The following is a 15,069-nucleotide window of genomic DNA, read 5'->3' as shown; positions in this document are numbered from 1 at the left end:
TATTAGGACCCCTCTAGTGCATGCAGAATATGATGCAGCCAATTTTTGAACACTTTTTTCTTTTTCATAGACACTATACCCCCACACTATTTGTATTTAGAGGCAAGGATTGGCAATGTTGTTTTTTTATTTTTAGTATGGGCCCTTTTGACAGACACCACTAGGACTGCATTATTATTATTTGATGGTTGTAGCTGCTCCCATCTGTAGATTTAGGATTAGATAGGCGTTCATCATACCATTGTTGAAGTTTGATAAACACCCTTGAACTGTGGTCACTTGTGTCTGTCTTAATGTTGATGCCATGCCTTCCTTGCAGGATAGACAAACTAATATGACCTTATGTATCTTTTGGGTTTTCTGTTCCGCCTAGCCCAACATTTGTCCACTACCTGGAAACAGTGAGGTGGCAAACTAGTGATCAGGCTATTGCTCTCCATTCTACCTCACTCCACCCTGGCACATGAAGAGACAAATTTCCACTTCATATATAACTAAAAAGACTAAAGCAGGCAATACAATACGTAGGGCAAGACTGTTCTGTAAACTCAGCATGCCAATGGGATAAAAATCCTAAATCCTAACCCTTACCAATCATGACAGTAGGTGAACCAGACTTCCTGCCTGTGTGGCAACCCACCTTTCATTTCTCTAAAACATCTGTAGACACACTGACTCCGGTGACCTGATGCCACAACTGCCTCATCTTTTCACCTCCCTATATCGTTTCTGACAGAACATAAGCAGGAAGGCACTAGAAATCCACTGGTTACACAGGTTCTATCTTTACCCCTTGTCATCTCCAACTCACTATACAGGGTTTACTGCACTGAACCCTCCTATACTAGTCTGTAAGTCATCAATAATCTGGGTGCTTTACCCATGCCAAAAATGCATGAGCTAGTCCCTCTTCAGGGAACTCTGTCGTTATGTCTTGACGCACATAATGTCAGATTTACTGTCCTGTAGTGGGGGGGGAGGGGGTTGCAAAATCAGAAGAAATCCTAGTAGAACTGTGTCAGGGACTCTTTACATCACCACTCACCCAATGTATGTGCACCCCGCTCCAACCTTTCACATTCTCTCCACTCAAAGAAAATTCTCAGACACCCGCCAACAAAGTTAAGATCCACCGAACCAATAAACAGCATGACCTTGCACCTGCAATTTCTGATCCAAAAGAGTAGCCCCTCAAGCAGCTTAGTTTTCTGGAATGGAAAACTGCTTTTGAGACAACTAAATGTTAAAGGCATTTGTACCGCGCACCGTCACCAACGGAATTGGTCCCCAGGCGCTCTGGCGGATCTGCAAATAAGGTAAGGTGGGTTAGTAAGGTGAAGAGGGAGTAGGATAGTGAGAGGAGTTGTGTTCTGTTGGCAGCTTCAGCTCGGTATACACCAGATGCTGAGCTTTGGTGCGGGTATTGGATCGGTGACAGGCCGCGTGTGCTGTTGGTCCGGCTTATGTGGTGTTGCTGTGTTGTGAAGTGCGTGGGGCTTGTTGTGCGAGAGATGGTTGTATGAGGTTTTGAGTGAGATAAGTATGCAGAGTTTGAGTTTATATTGGTTAGTGGGTTACTTGACCTTTGGCATGTTGGCATTTGCAGTTCTGTCCCAGTGTGGCACCCTTTGACCCCCACAACTCTATCTGGATATGGCGCAGGCCAATGTTTGGAACTCTATCTGGGTGTGGGCAAGCCAGCATTCACAGTCCCATCCAGATGCGGCGCAAGCTAGCGTCCAGAAATCTGTCCAGGTGTGGGCATTCTATCACTAGCAACCCTATCTGGATGGTATGCAGGCTGGTGTTCACAATTCCAAGTGTGGCACACGCCAACATTCAAGTTTTATCTGGGCGCAGGCTTATCAATCTCTAAATGACATGGTGGGGGAAGAAGTCTGGCTTTCGAGTGGCGACATGGAACTGAGACAGCCATGCTAGAACTCGGTCCACCCTCACCAGCATTGTGGATGATGGCCACCCAGCTCTGCTGATGCTCCTGGACTTGTCGGCAGCCTTTGACCTGGTCTTCCATTCTAATCGACAGGTTGAAGAGCTTGGCCGGCTGCACCCAGAGGGCAGCAGACTGGGTGGAATATTTCATTGGTCCACGACTATCAAGAGTAGCCATGGAGGGGGCTCAATCCCTTCCCGACACTCTTAAAGGAATGGGTCGGCCCAAAAATTTTATTGCAAAAAAAGATGGGCAATAATAACAAAAATCGATTGGCACTTTTTTCTTTTTTTTTTAAGTCCCTTTTGTAAAATTTTGAGAAAATGAAGCTCAAAGGGAAGCACATGGGGGCATCCATTTTGTGAAATGGATGCCCGCCGCTGTGCTTTCTTTGGCTTTTGCGGCACTGATGAAGGAAAAGCCAGCCAGCTGTAGTAAACAAAAGCTACCACTGGGTGGCTTTTCCTTCATTTGTGCTGGGACTCGGAGGACGGAGACGGGAGACTACAGGCAGAAAAGCTGCAGCTGCATCTCGGTAAGTGCTATTTTTTTAATAAAAATAAATACTAGCTGCGGTTTTTTTTTCTAAGTTTTCTGGGCTGGAGGAGCCCGGAAAACTTAGAAATAAAACCGCAGCTTTAAAATGTTGTATTTATGTTTGCGGTAGCTTTTGAAGCTACTGCAAACATAAGTACAATGTTATTGTGTTAGAAAACGCTGCAGTTTTTCTTTCCAAGTTTCTCCGGCTCCTCCTATCGTGACGTAAAGTGTACCCAAAATCCCTCACGCGCCGAAGTCCCTCAGATAGTTTTTTTCCGCCCAGATAACTGGTTGCCCTATTGAGGAGCCCTTTCATAAGAGACATTGTTATATCCTCGTTTATCGACTTTCTCGATTATCCCCCGTAAAATCACTTTGACAGTGCTTCCTGTACTCGCCGAGGACTTTGATGCCCAAGATCCGGCGGCGGAGCCGTCCACGTGGCTGGGCGCTCTGGCCGGCCTACACAGTAGGGAGAGTGGGGTCGGGATGGCCATATCCCTTCAGCTATGTCTCTCCTTTTTCCCCCTCTTTGCCCTCTAGGTCAGGTCATCGCCTTTATTGCCTTTTGCTATGGAAAGGACACCATTTAGGTTTTGCCTCTCTTGCAGGGCCAGATACCCTTGGAAGGACGAGCACGATAAGTGCAATAATTGTCTACCCTTTGACCACTACGAAGCGCGGTGCGTGGCCTGTAGACTCCTGTGCCCTAAAACGCTTAAGGAGCGCTGCATTAAGTGGTGGGCGGCCTATGCCATGTTGCGGGCTGGATCTTCTCCATCCCCCCCCCCCCCCCCCCACCACTGCACCCGCCGAATGTGACGGGGGTACCAGTGATGACCAGGCATCCATGTCGGATGCCATCGACCTCAAAACAGACACCTCTAGGTCTGCCGCGCCCGTCCCCGACCCTGCTAGGCCTGACGTGAGTCACGCTATAGGGAAAACACCCGGCGACAAGGACGTACAAGATCACCACACTAAACACACAATCCCGGCCCTAGTTTCGACGGAACCGCCGAAAATTTAAACAGGATCCTCTGATCCTCAGGATCAACAGCCTTCCCTGCATCCGCAGCAGCGTCTTGCGACTGAGCCTTCTAAACCTAAGGGCGCTACTCCCAAAATGCACTCGCCCGTCGAAGCGCGCTTAGTTGATGCTCCGTCGCCCCCTAAGGCCCCTGTAGGAGGAAAATCTACCGCTAGGCCTGTCAGTCAACCGGCACATCCCCCTGCTTCGCCGAACATCTCCGACGGCATTGTCATGATTGCTTCGGCAGTGGGGCTGAAGGAGAGTTCTAAAGACATGCCGAAACGCACGGTGAGTCCTGCGGACGCACCGAAAGACGCACCACAACATCCCGATGCTCGCAAGGACTACGTGGAGAGTCCTATGCCTTTGTCTAGCTCTATGGGAAACAAATGTCGATGCCATGGGGAGGAGGAGGAAGGTTTTCCACCATTGGACCCTTCTGGGTCCTCTAGATGGACTAGAGAAAAATCTGAAGGGTGTAAGGATAGGTTGGAGGAGTTTGTCTCGCTTTCAGAGCAACCTACCCCCAAGAGACCCCAGGAGGACTTTCCCTCTGTGCTTACTTCTAAGTTTAAAAGAATTCTTGAATCTTCTCAGGAAAATTACACTTCCATCCTTCCTGAAGACGAGATCCAGATGGACACGTATCAGGATGTTTATGATCAGGAAGAGTATTCCACCTTTCTGCAAGACTATACTGGAGATGACCAGGCAAATCCCACGGAAGACTGGGAGCATAGTCGCCAGACTGAAGCAGAGCCATGGGCACTCCACACTCACGACCAGGACCATGATGTTGATGTCCTATGTTTGGATTGCCCTCCCTCCACGGCGGCCCGCCAGGCCTCCCCATGGATGGCTAGATGGCATTCAATGCCATCGTAAGAAAGGCGGAGAATCATTTTCAGAACACCACCCAGGAGGCCCTACCTGAACAAGATTTCGTGGAGGATATTCTTAAAGAAAAGCGCCCCCCCCCTCCAGCCAAGTCATCCCTCTCCTGAACTCCATTAAGAGGAGATTGGCTTTTTCCTTGGTCACACCAGCCCAGACTATGGCAGTAAATCCGAGGGTGGAGAAATTGTTTCGGCCATCGCCTACTGACCCTACATATATTAAGGGCCACGCCACCCCCGATTCCCTACTGGTTACCACCACCCGGAAACGGGCGTGAGTACCCCTTGCTACGGGCGAGCCACCTCCCGATAAAGAGTCAAAGAGGCTGTACGCCTTGAGAAAGCGGATCACCACGGCAGCTGCTTTTACCACGCGCATAGCAAACACTATGTTGCTTGCCAGTAATGCCAATTTTCAGTTGAACCTTATGCAGGAAGGTCTCCAGAAGGTGCCTGAACCCGCAAGAACCAAATTACTCGCCATCGTGGCCGAGGGCAGGCAGATCAACCAAAATGTACTAAAAAACCCTCTGGAGTCTGCAGAGACGGCAGGAAGATCCCTAGCTGAGGGCACCCTGCTCAAGCGGCACGCTTGGCTCCGGAACTTGGCTTTCAAGGCGGAGACCCATGCAGCTCTTATTGATAAACCTATCGAGGAGTCAAATCTATTTGGTAAAATAGTCGACGATGCCCTCAAGACTGCCAAAAAGGAGCATGAGACTCAGTCCCTTCAGCAAATCACCCAAAAGCCCCCCCGCCCTCGAGGGGGAGCGGTTCCCGCCGGTCCTTTCAGGGCTTATCCCGTTCCACACAAAACCAGTATAGTACGGGAAATACCTGGAACTCAAATCAAGCATCCAGCACCCCCGCCAACTAGCCACCCAGGGGACAGCGGCGCAGGAAGAACAGAGGCAGAGGTCTCAACTCCAGGGGAGCCACAGCCTCTGGTCAGAAATGACCTACAGATCCAGGTCCCCTACCATGTTACCCCGGTCGGGGGGGTGCTTAACAACTTTCCTTTTCGGCATGGGAGGGGATAACGTCAGACCAGTGGGTCCTCAAGACGGTCGCCCACGGGTACTGCATGGCATTCGCCCGACCACCACAGTTCAGACCGCCCAAAGCATGATGCCTGATGCCAGATCATCTGCGAATCCTGATACAAGAGGTGGAAGCACTTCTGGGAAAGGACGCCATAGAAGCAGTCTCTATTCTTCAGGTAAACAAGGGTATTTATTCAGTATACTTCCTTGTACCCGAAAAGGACCTCACCATGCGCCCTATACTAGACTTGCGAACAAATTTGTCAAACCTCAAGTTTTGTATGGTAACTCCGCAGGAAGTAATCCCACTGTTGAAACAGGTGGATTACATGGCAACACTGGGCATGTAAGATGCATGCTTTCATATGTCAATGTTGACGGCGCACATAAAATACCTAAGGTTCATGAGGGAGGACAAGCACTATCAATTCAAGCACTATCAATTCAAAGTCCTCCCTTTCAGCATTGCCTCAGCGCAAAGGGTGTTTACAAAGGTCCTGGCAGTAGCGGCAGCACCCCTGTGTAGACTATCCGTCCCGGTTTACCCTTACCTCGACGACTGGCTCATAACATGGGACTCACAAAACATGCCTATTGAATACTCCGAAGGCAATAGACCTGTTCAGTTTGGGATTCTCCAACGAGAAAAAATCCTGCTTCGACCAAGACAAGTCACGCAATTTCTAGGGGCTCTAATTCGGACAAAAGACGGCCTTGTCTTCCCCTCCAACTAGAGGGTTCAGAACATGCTTTCTCAGATCCCTCAATATGTAGCCAGTCGGGAAGTGACGGTACGCAAGGCCATGCGCTTGCTAGATATGATGGAGTCATGCATTTACTTAGTTCCCACGCGTGGGTGCGCATGCGTCCCATGCAAGAGTGGCTCAACAGCCAGTGGTGCCAGACCAGCGGACAATCGGAAGATCTGGTAGTTGTCTTGCCAGCCCTCGTTTTCTCTCGGCAGTGGTGGTCGAGGGAAAACCTCTTGAAGGGGAGAACCTTCACCACCCCGTAGTAGAAGCCACTCTCACGACAGACGCATCTCTAATGGGCTGGGGGGGGGGCCTCACCTGCTTCAGCAGACAGCGTACCCACAAGTAGCATCCAACCATATAAATGTTGGAGCTGCTAGCGGTATTCAAAGCACTGAAGGCTATTCAGACACAGCAACAGGGGAAGACCGTCCTGGTCCTGACAGACAGCACCACAGCCGTGTATTACCTAAACAGGGGTGCACACACTCTCCAGGGCTATCCAAGCTGTCCTAGAACATTTGAATGTGGGCTCTCAAACACAAGAGGTTGCTACTGTCCCAACATGTTCCAGGAGAACTCAATCCTCTAGCGGACGTGCTCAGCAGAGATTTCCCACTGCCCGTAGAATACGAATGGCTTCTGCACGGAATGGGGCTTCCCAGAGATCGACCTGTTTGCAACTCAGAACACCCAGTGCCAAGACTACGCCTCCAGGTACCCCCAGAACCGCTCCAAGGGGAACGGACTCGGGATAACATGGTCAGGGAAATTTGTCTACACTTTGGACTCCCCTAATCAACAAGATGGTGCACAAGATGCACCAGGAACCAGTTACTATGATTCTGGTGGCTCCCATCTGGGCCTGCCAATCCTGGTTCGCTCAACTAATGGAAATGCCACCCACCCCCCCCACCCCCGGTGTGAGACTACCCTGCCCGTACAACATGTTGTCTCAGGACAGAGGGGAGACGCTACACTCATGCATGCAAACTCTGAATTTAGCGGCCTGGCTCCTGAGGTCATAGAGTTTGGACACCTTCAACTCCTTCAGAGATGCATGGACATACTCAGGGAGGCTAGAAATCCTAACACTCGTTATTGCTATTCCAGTAAGTGGTAACGCTTTGTCATCTGGTGTAAAACCAAGGGCGTCGATCCCATTGACTGCTCGCCTACCCACATTGTGTTGTACCCAACTCATTTGTTACTCAGGTTTGGTTTTTAATTCCCTAAAGGTTCATCTAGCTGCTCTATCAGCCTACACTACGTCACAACAGAAAAAGTGTTGTGTTGGAAAATACCGGTTTTAAGGCTTTTATGGAAGGGGTTAAGTGAATTCTCTCCCCTTCCCCCCACACTCCCCTCCTCCATTTCAAACCCAGCTCCCGGATGGGATCTAAATGTGCGTTTGACCCGACTCATGGGGTCTCCCTTTGAACCGATGCATAAAGCAAGTCTAAAAGACCTTACTTATATGACAGCCTTCCTAGTGGCTATCACTTCTTTTAGAAGGTTTAGCGAACTACAGGCCCTTACAGTCCACAGGGATTGGGTGGTTCTGTGCACTCATCCCAGATTTGTGCCTAAATTCATTTCGAAGTTCCATGTGAATCAATCAATCGAACTACCCACTTTCTTCCAGAATCCCACTAGAGTGGCCGAAAGAAGCCTACACACAGTAGATGTCCACAGGGCAGTCATGTTTTACCTGGAAAGAACGAAACCACAGAAGAAGACAAACCCGTTTTTTGTTTCAGTGGCAGCTGGTAGAGTAGGGGATCCTGTCTCTAAATCGGCTATCTCAAGGTGGATTGTCAAATGCATCACTGTTATACTCTTGCTTAGAGAGAACTGCCCTTCAAGTCTAGTCACACTACTCGGGGCACTGGGGTTTCCATAGCATTCATTGCAAATGTTCCCGTTGAGTCCATTTGCAAAGCAGCAAACTGGAGTTCTTTACACACCTTTACAAAACACTATTGCCTAGACGCTCATTCTAGATCTGATTCTCAAGTGGGACAAGCAGTATTAAGACATCTTTTCACTACTGTTCCTTCTCACAACCCACCTCCAACTCCGGTACTGCTCCCTAGTATATGCACAGCATGTGATTCTAAGCATCAGAAGACGTGCATTACTCACCGTAATTGCATTTCTGATGATTGGATCTGCTTAGATTCACAGGCGCCCACCCTGCCTCCCCACTCGGGTGGAAGGAACATATACGTCTTAATAATTTACTCACTCACAATAGCCTTGAGCTCCCTCATGGCAGAAAAAATACAATCGGAGGGACCTCGGCGCGTGAGGGATTTTGGGTACACTACACCTCACGATGGGGATAGTGCTACAGACACGCCTATGCCGACGTCCCATTTCGGTTCCCGAAAGACCAGATGCAATACTCTGCGGTTACCACTGGGTGTCGGACCATATGCACAGCATGTGAATCGAAGCAGATACAATCATCAGAAATGCTATTACGGTGAGTAATGCATGTCATACTGTGACCTTCTTCCCGAGTGGACTGCACCCGTGGGTGGTGTCCGTACACTGGTACAGAGGGCTAGAATGAAAACACAGGGGAGATGGACAGCCTGGTTCTCTTCCAGGCTGCATGGCAAAGTACACACCTATTTATTTTATGGAAATCACAGGAAAGCAATGCATTTTTGGGCACAAAAACGCTTATGAAATTTAACATTGAGCAGAGGGCATGGGTCCTTAACCAATGGGGCGAGCATGTGACTTGAAGACCAGATAATGCAGGGGACGGTGTAAACCTAAACTGGTGACCAGGACAGAATGACATAGGAACAGGATGGGGAGGGGGGGGGGGGAAGAGTATGGAGGGCTGATGGGGGGGGGGGGAAGTGCTGTAGGTTGGGTTGGTTGTGAGGGTAGGCAGAGAGGGAAGCAGGGTGATAGAGTAACGTAGAGTGATGGAAAACAGCAGAAAGGAGGAGAGCTTTGAGGTTGGATTGAAATAAAAGAATTGGAGTAGTACGGAAAGGTAGAGCATTTTGCAGTAGGGGAGAGGGAAGGAGCATAGGTGGCTTGGTTAGTGGATGGGAGGGGGGGTACCGAAGATGATGGTAACAAGCAAAGGGGGAACGTGCGGAGTGCGATGTGCAGATAGGTAGGGTGGGGCAAGTCCATGGGTAGTTTTGAAGAGCGATTTATACTTAGCTATTTGTTTCATAGATAGCCAGCCAATCTGGCTAAGGGCAGAGGAGGTAGAGGTAAAGTGAGAAAGGATAACCGCAAAGCATAATTGGGTAAGCCATACAGGAGACTGCATAGTAGTTGGATCTAGTAAGGACTAAGGAGGAGAGTATCTGTTTTAGACAGATTTTTCTGATATGGAGGAGGTTGAAGAGTGGGAGGTTGCGAGATGGGTTGAAGATGACACCAAGGTTACGAGCGGAATCAGATTAAGGTAGGTAGTCGGCATATAAGACTAGGGGGAGAGGAAGAGTGTTTCTGGCTAGGAAGTGTAGCGTATAAATGAATTGAGACGCCACAGCCCTCACCACTCCTTAACCCAGCTGATCCTTCCTGTATGTTGTTGAAAACCGGTGGGCACACCTATTCCACGCCCCACCGGTGAAGACCTATTCAGAACCAATGGATCTTCAGAGGGATAGCGAAGAAATGCAGCAAAACAAAGTTTGAGATAAGGCAAGTTTTGGCACATGCAGGAACTAAGACTATGGAGACATGAGAGTAGGTCATGGAGCAAGCAGAACAAACAGGAATTCACCAAACAAAGGAAAACCCAGTACATAGTTCCAAATAGCAAGCCAAAGTCCTTTTAGAAAACAATACACACACCAATTAAAATGAAATCCATTAAACAGTTCCAAAAGGCAGTCAGTCCGAGGTCAATCCTGAAAAGGTACAATCCGGAAGAGGGGCAGACCAGGACAACAATGAAGGGTCAACATCCAATAATTCCAAGTTGGGTAATAGCACTTGTCAGAGAACGAAGAACAGAGTTTTGAGCCTATTGATAGGCACTGGCATCTATTTTGTGATGCATTTTTGTTGCAGAGATCACAGGTATTTGTGGCGCACGACGCTGGCACATTCTGCCGCTCCTGGTGTGTGACGCCATTGCGCTGAGCAGTGTGTGCACATTGCCCCCTGGGGATGGTGGGTCAGCGGTGATGGTGGTGTTCCAATCTCCATGGCAACCCCTATCCGATAGCCTCTGCCTGTTCTATAACCGGAGGACTGGGTCTGCTGGACCCTAACTGGAGCATCTAGCAAAACCGAGGGCAGAAGCAGTGCAAAAACGGGCAAAGCAAGGCCAGTTATCGCCAAAGTATTTCTTTTTTTGGGTAATAAATTTGGCTGCAACCTCTTCTTGTGTTTCAATATACAGTTAGGAAAGTGAGGGAATAATATTTTTTGATTTTGTTTAAAAATAAAAGGCTCATCTGAGGAAAGGCCAAATAACCTCTGAAAAACATTATGGAAATTCAGGACCAATGAGGTGTTTGAACACACATGCAATTTTTTTAAACTTTTTTTATTTTAATTGACAGCGTACCAGAAAAAACAGAGGAAGCCACACGGCGCCATATGCAAACATCAGGCAATATACACATCAGAACAATACATAATGAGTAGATTGAAACAGTATCGAAATCGACAGTAAGCAAGGTGTTAACTGCTGTACCAGAAGGGGTGTGTATCTAGGGGGAGCCCAACAGTAAGGAGGGTGACGAATTGGATGGGGATGACATGGCGGTCATATATTCACGGAATCTACGCCAGATGTCTCTCGGCCTGGAATGTGGGTGTTGCATTGCATTCCAGGACTGCTCCGTGTCGTGAGCCCATGTGACTGATCTGAGCCACTGCGTGTAGGTCGGTGCCCTGGGGCGGAGCCCTCTTAGTAATATGCAGCGAACTGCCAGAAGCATGCATAGGCCTGCCAGTTTCTTGGAGTCACGGGGCAGTTGAGGGAGGTCATGGAACAAACAGTGCGGTGGGGGTGATAGTATGTTCCAGGATGTAAGAGTGTGTGGAGCAAATATCCATCCAGAATTGGGTTAAGATGGGGCAGTCCCATAGCATATGGATATAGGAGGCTTGATCAGTGCCGCATCTGGGGCATGAGGAGGGGGTGGCGTGGAACATGCGGTGCAGTCTCATGGGAGTGTGGTGGAACCTGTGAAGGACTTTGAATTGGATCAGTTTAAATTTGGTGTTGTAGGACACATCGTGGGTTCGAGCACACATTCGAGACCATCTCTCGTCGGTAATTTCAATCCCGAGGTCCCTCTCACAGCTGTGCCTTAGCTTGTTGAAAGGGGGGGGGGTGCTCTAGTCTGCAGTAGGGAATAAAGTCTCAACACTTTACCTCTAAATGAGAGATAGGAGCAGAGCTCAGCAACCATAGGCTCGTCAGGCGGCAGGGCAGGGAAATCGGGGTACCTGGATCTAAGACTCTCCCGGAGTGACGAGTATTGTAGCCACACCGAGGGTCGACGTTTAACTGAAAGGGGGAGGTTAGGCCACTCAATAAAGTTTCCTTGTTCAAATGCATCCCGGAGCATCAGAAAGCCGGCGTCCGACCAGTGAGACACTACTGAGCTTGGAATATGTGGAATATCGGGAAGGAAGTTCCATAATGGCAGATCCCCGTGGAATGGGTAAGGATTGTCGGCCATTGCCCAAAGTTTGGTTAGTGCCAGGGATCTGCTAGCGACCGGGTCTGCAGAGTCTAAGTTAGGAGGGATCGGCTTGAGTATCAGAGATCCAATAACTCGGTCACTGACGTTAGCTTTTCCAGGCGAACATGGGGGGGGAGGGGTCGATGGTGTTGAACCAGTGTGCAGCAAATTGTGATTGGGCCACCACCCAGTACCTGAGAAAATCTGGTGCGTTGAAACCGCCCAGCACTTTGGGGGCAGTCAAGATGGACAGTTTGAGGCGGACCGCACCCGAGTGCCAGAGGAAGGTGTTGCTGAGGGAGCGCAGTCTTTGGAAGAAGGCATCGCCGGTCCAAACCGGCAGATTGGTGAATCGATAAAGCAATTGGGGTAATACAACCATTTTAAGTATTCCAATTCTGCCTGCCAGTGAGATGGGGAGCCTAGTCCAGTGAGAGGTTTTTGTTGCCAGATTGGTGAGGAAGTTCTGGAAATTGTCGGCGCGTAGTTGCGCCGTATGTCGGGAGACCACCACTCCCAGGTAGGTGAAGCTGACTGGGGACCAGTTGAACCTATGGAGGTCTGGGAGGGGGGGTTGCATCGAATCCGTGAGTGGGAATAAGGTAGACTTGGAACAGTTTACAATCAGACCGGATATGTGTCCGAAGTGGGCTAAATCCGCCAGTATGGGAGCAAGGTTGGTTTCGGGGGAGCGAATGTATAGGAGGGCATCATCAGCATAGAGGGAGACTGTCGGATATGCCGGCAGTGCGCAATCCCCTGTGCGAGTGTGATTTCCGAATCATGTCAGCAAAGGGTTCAATGGCTATGGCGAAGATAAGTGGGGAAAAGGGGCAACCCTGGCGTGTGCCTCTAGATATCTGGAAGGGGGCAGAGCATCTGTCTTCAGTGCGGACCCTGGCCGATGGACCGGTGTAGAGCAGCTTAATCCAGGATCGGAAGTTGGGGCCGAACTTGCATTTTTCGAGGACTCGCCAAAGATATTGTCATGAGACCGAGTCAAATGCTTTCTGCATGTCCAGCGTGGCCGCAACTGCCTGTGTAGCCGGAGTGATCCTAGTGAGCACGTTGAAAAGCCCTCGTAAATTTAGGGAGGTGGATCTACCGGGGACAAATCCCGACTGGTCAGGGTGGATGATGTGAGGCATGTATGGGGCTAGGCGGTTGGCTAGAAGTTTTGCATATATTTTGACATCGCTGTTGATCAGCGAGAGAGGTCGGTATGAAGTGCACTGAGTGGGGGGTTTGTCAGGTTTGAGGAGGACTGTAATCGGTGCCTCACGGAGAGACGGGGGTAGTATTCCTCTGTCGCATGATTCCTCCCATAGGGCCAGTGGGTGTGGTGCTAGGTGAGATTTATATTGTTTATAGAAGTCCATAGGGAGTCCATCGGGGCCAGGGGCCTTCCCAGACGACAGTGACTCAATGGCTTCGACAATTTCCTGCAATGTGATGGGTCTATCAAGAAAGCCGCTTGCTTCAACTGAGAGGACCGAAATAGGAAGATTATCTAGGTAAGAGTCAATTTCCGGGATCCGGGGACCGTCGACCTCTGAGTACAAGGAAGTGTAGAACGAAAAGAACTCTGAGTTTGTCTTGTGGGGAGGCAGCAAGGGAGCCATCGGGCCTAGTTACGGCTGGGATGTTGGGAGCACAGAGCTCACGGCGCAATAATCTAGCCAGCATACTACCAGGCCGCTCTCCTTCACTGTACCTCCTCGCCAATTGGGGGGAGTCTAAGTACTTAACTTCGCGATCAGCAAGGGCACGGAACCTGTCCAGCTCGGCTCCGAGCGCCGCAAGGGTGGCTGGGGAGTGATCTGAAGCGTATTGGGATTCGTGGGAAGCAAGAGCCGATTCGCTAACGGCGATGTCGGTGCGGATGCCCCTCAGGATTCCACAGCTTTTTGAGACGGCGATCCCTCTAGTGTGTGCCTTGAAGGCTTCCCAGAGCGCAGCTTGTGTTGACACAGAGTTTGAGTTGATCTCGAAGTATTCCTCAATAGAGGACTCCAGCTCGGACGCGAAGACCGGGTCAAGAAGTGAATGAGGACTCATCTTCCACTGCCTTGTTCTGTTGGCGTCCGGACCCCAGTTCAGGGTGATAAGTACCGGTGAGTGGTCTGATAGTGTCCTGGGGAGGATAGCCAAGTGAGACAGGCAACGGACCAACCTATCTGTAATGAGCCATCTGTCTATTCTAGAGTGGGAATCATGTACCGAGGAATAAAAGGAGTATGTGCGGGAGTCAGGGTACATCAAACGCCAGGCATCCACCAGTGCTGGAAGTGTGGTGAGGACAGTATATGCTGCTTTACACAGTTGGCGTGGTCTAGAGCCCGATCTATCTAGGGTAACATCCAGTATCGTATTAAAATCCCCACCCCATAAAACGGGGATCAGGGGGTAGCTTTTGAGAAGAGTGGCTAACTGTAAATAGAAATCGGGGTCGTCCACATTGGGGCCATATATATTCAGAATGAGCACCTCTTGGCGTTGTAGTGTGCCAGTGATCAACACATCTGCCAAGTGGATCTATGTGGGAGTGGTGACAGGAAAATTTCAGGCTCTTGTGTATTAAGGTGAGGGTGCCACGGCTTTGGGTGGAATAATTGGTGTAGTACCTCTGGGGCCCCCATTGTCTTGCGAAGCGTTCGCATTGCTCAGAACGAGCGTGGGTTTCCTGTAGACATAGGATTTTGACTCCATGGCGCTAAGCATAAAGTTGGATCTGCCGCATTTTTTTGTAGTTACCTAACCCACGGATGTTCCAACTCATAAAGGTTAAGTCGGAGTTAGCCATTGCTCAGGGGGTAGTGGTTGAATTACTGCGAAGAGGTTATTAGTGAGTGGAATGTGTACGTACTGGGCATACACGGCCTTCCAACTGGAGATGTAAGGTGTTACTGTGTGACGTGTGTAGCGCCTGCGGCGGCTGTCAAAACTTTTTTTAACTGTAATGTCCCATCCTCCCTCCCCCAATCAGAGAGACGAAACCCGACCCATAACACATCAACAAGAAAAAACCCGGCATCAGCGCCTGAGGGGGGCTGTTAACAGTGGCGCGACGGACTGTGCGAGGGCAAGTAGAGTGCGAATACAGTTAGAGTGAAACAAGTGTGTTCAGTTCAGGTTACATGCGTGAAGGATCATGGTGGAGACCA

The 15,069-nt window shown here is 49.7% G+C and overlaps 1 protein-coding gene across 2 annotated transcripts in view; it reads left to right on the top strand.

Moving 5' to 3' along the window:
- RNF168 (ring finger protein 168) overlaps window positions 1–15,069 on the top strand; it is a 246,835-nt gene that overhangs the window by 112,026 nt on the left and 119,740 nt on the right. The window lies entirely within an intron of this gene.

This window comes from Ambystoma mexicanum, chromosome 10, assembly GCF_040938575.1.
Source record: "Ambystoma mexicanum isolate Mex_15411 chromosome 10, UKY_AmexF1_1, whole genome shotgun sequence".
Lineage (NCBI taxonomy): Eukaryota > Metazoa > Chordata > Amphibia > Caudata > Ambystomatidae > Ambystoma > Ambystoma mexicanum.
The sequence above is the reverse complement of the archived record's forward strand: the minus strand, read 5'-3'. Positions and strand labels throughout refer to the sequence as shown.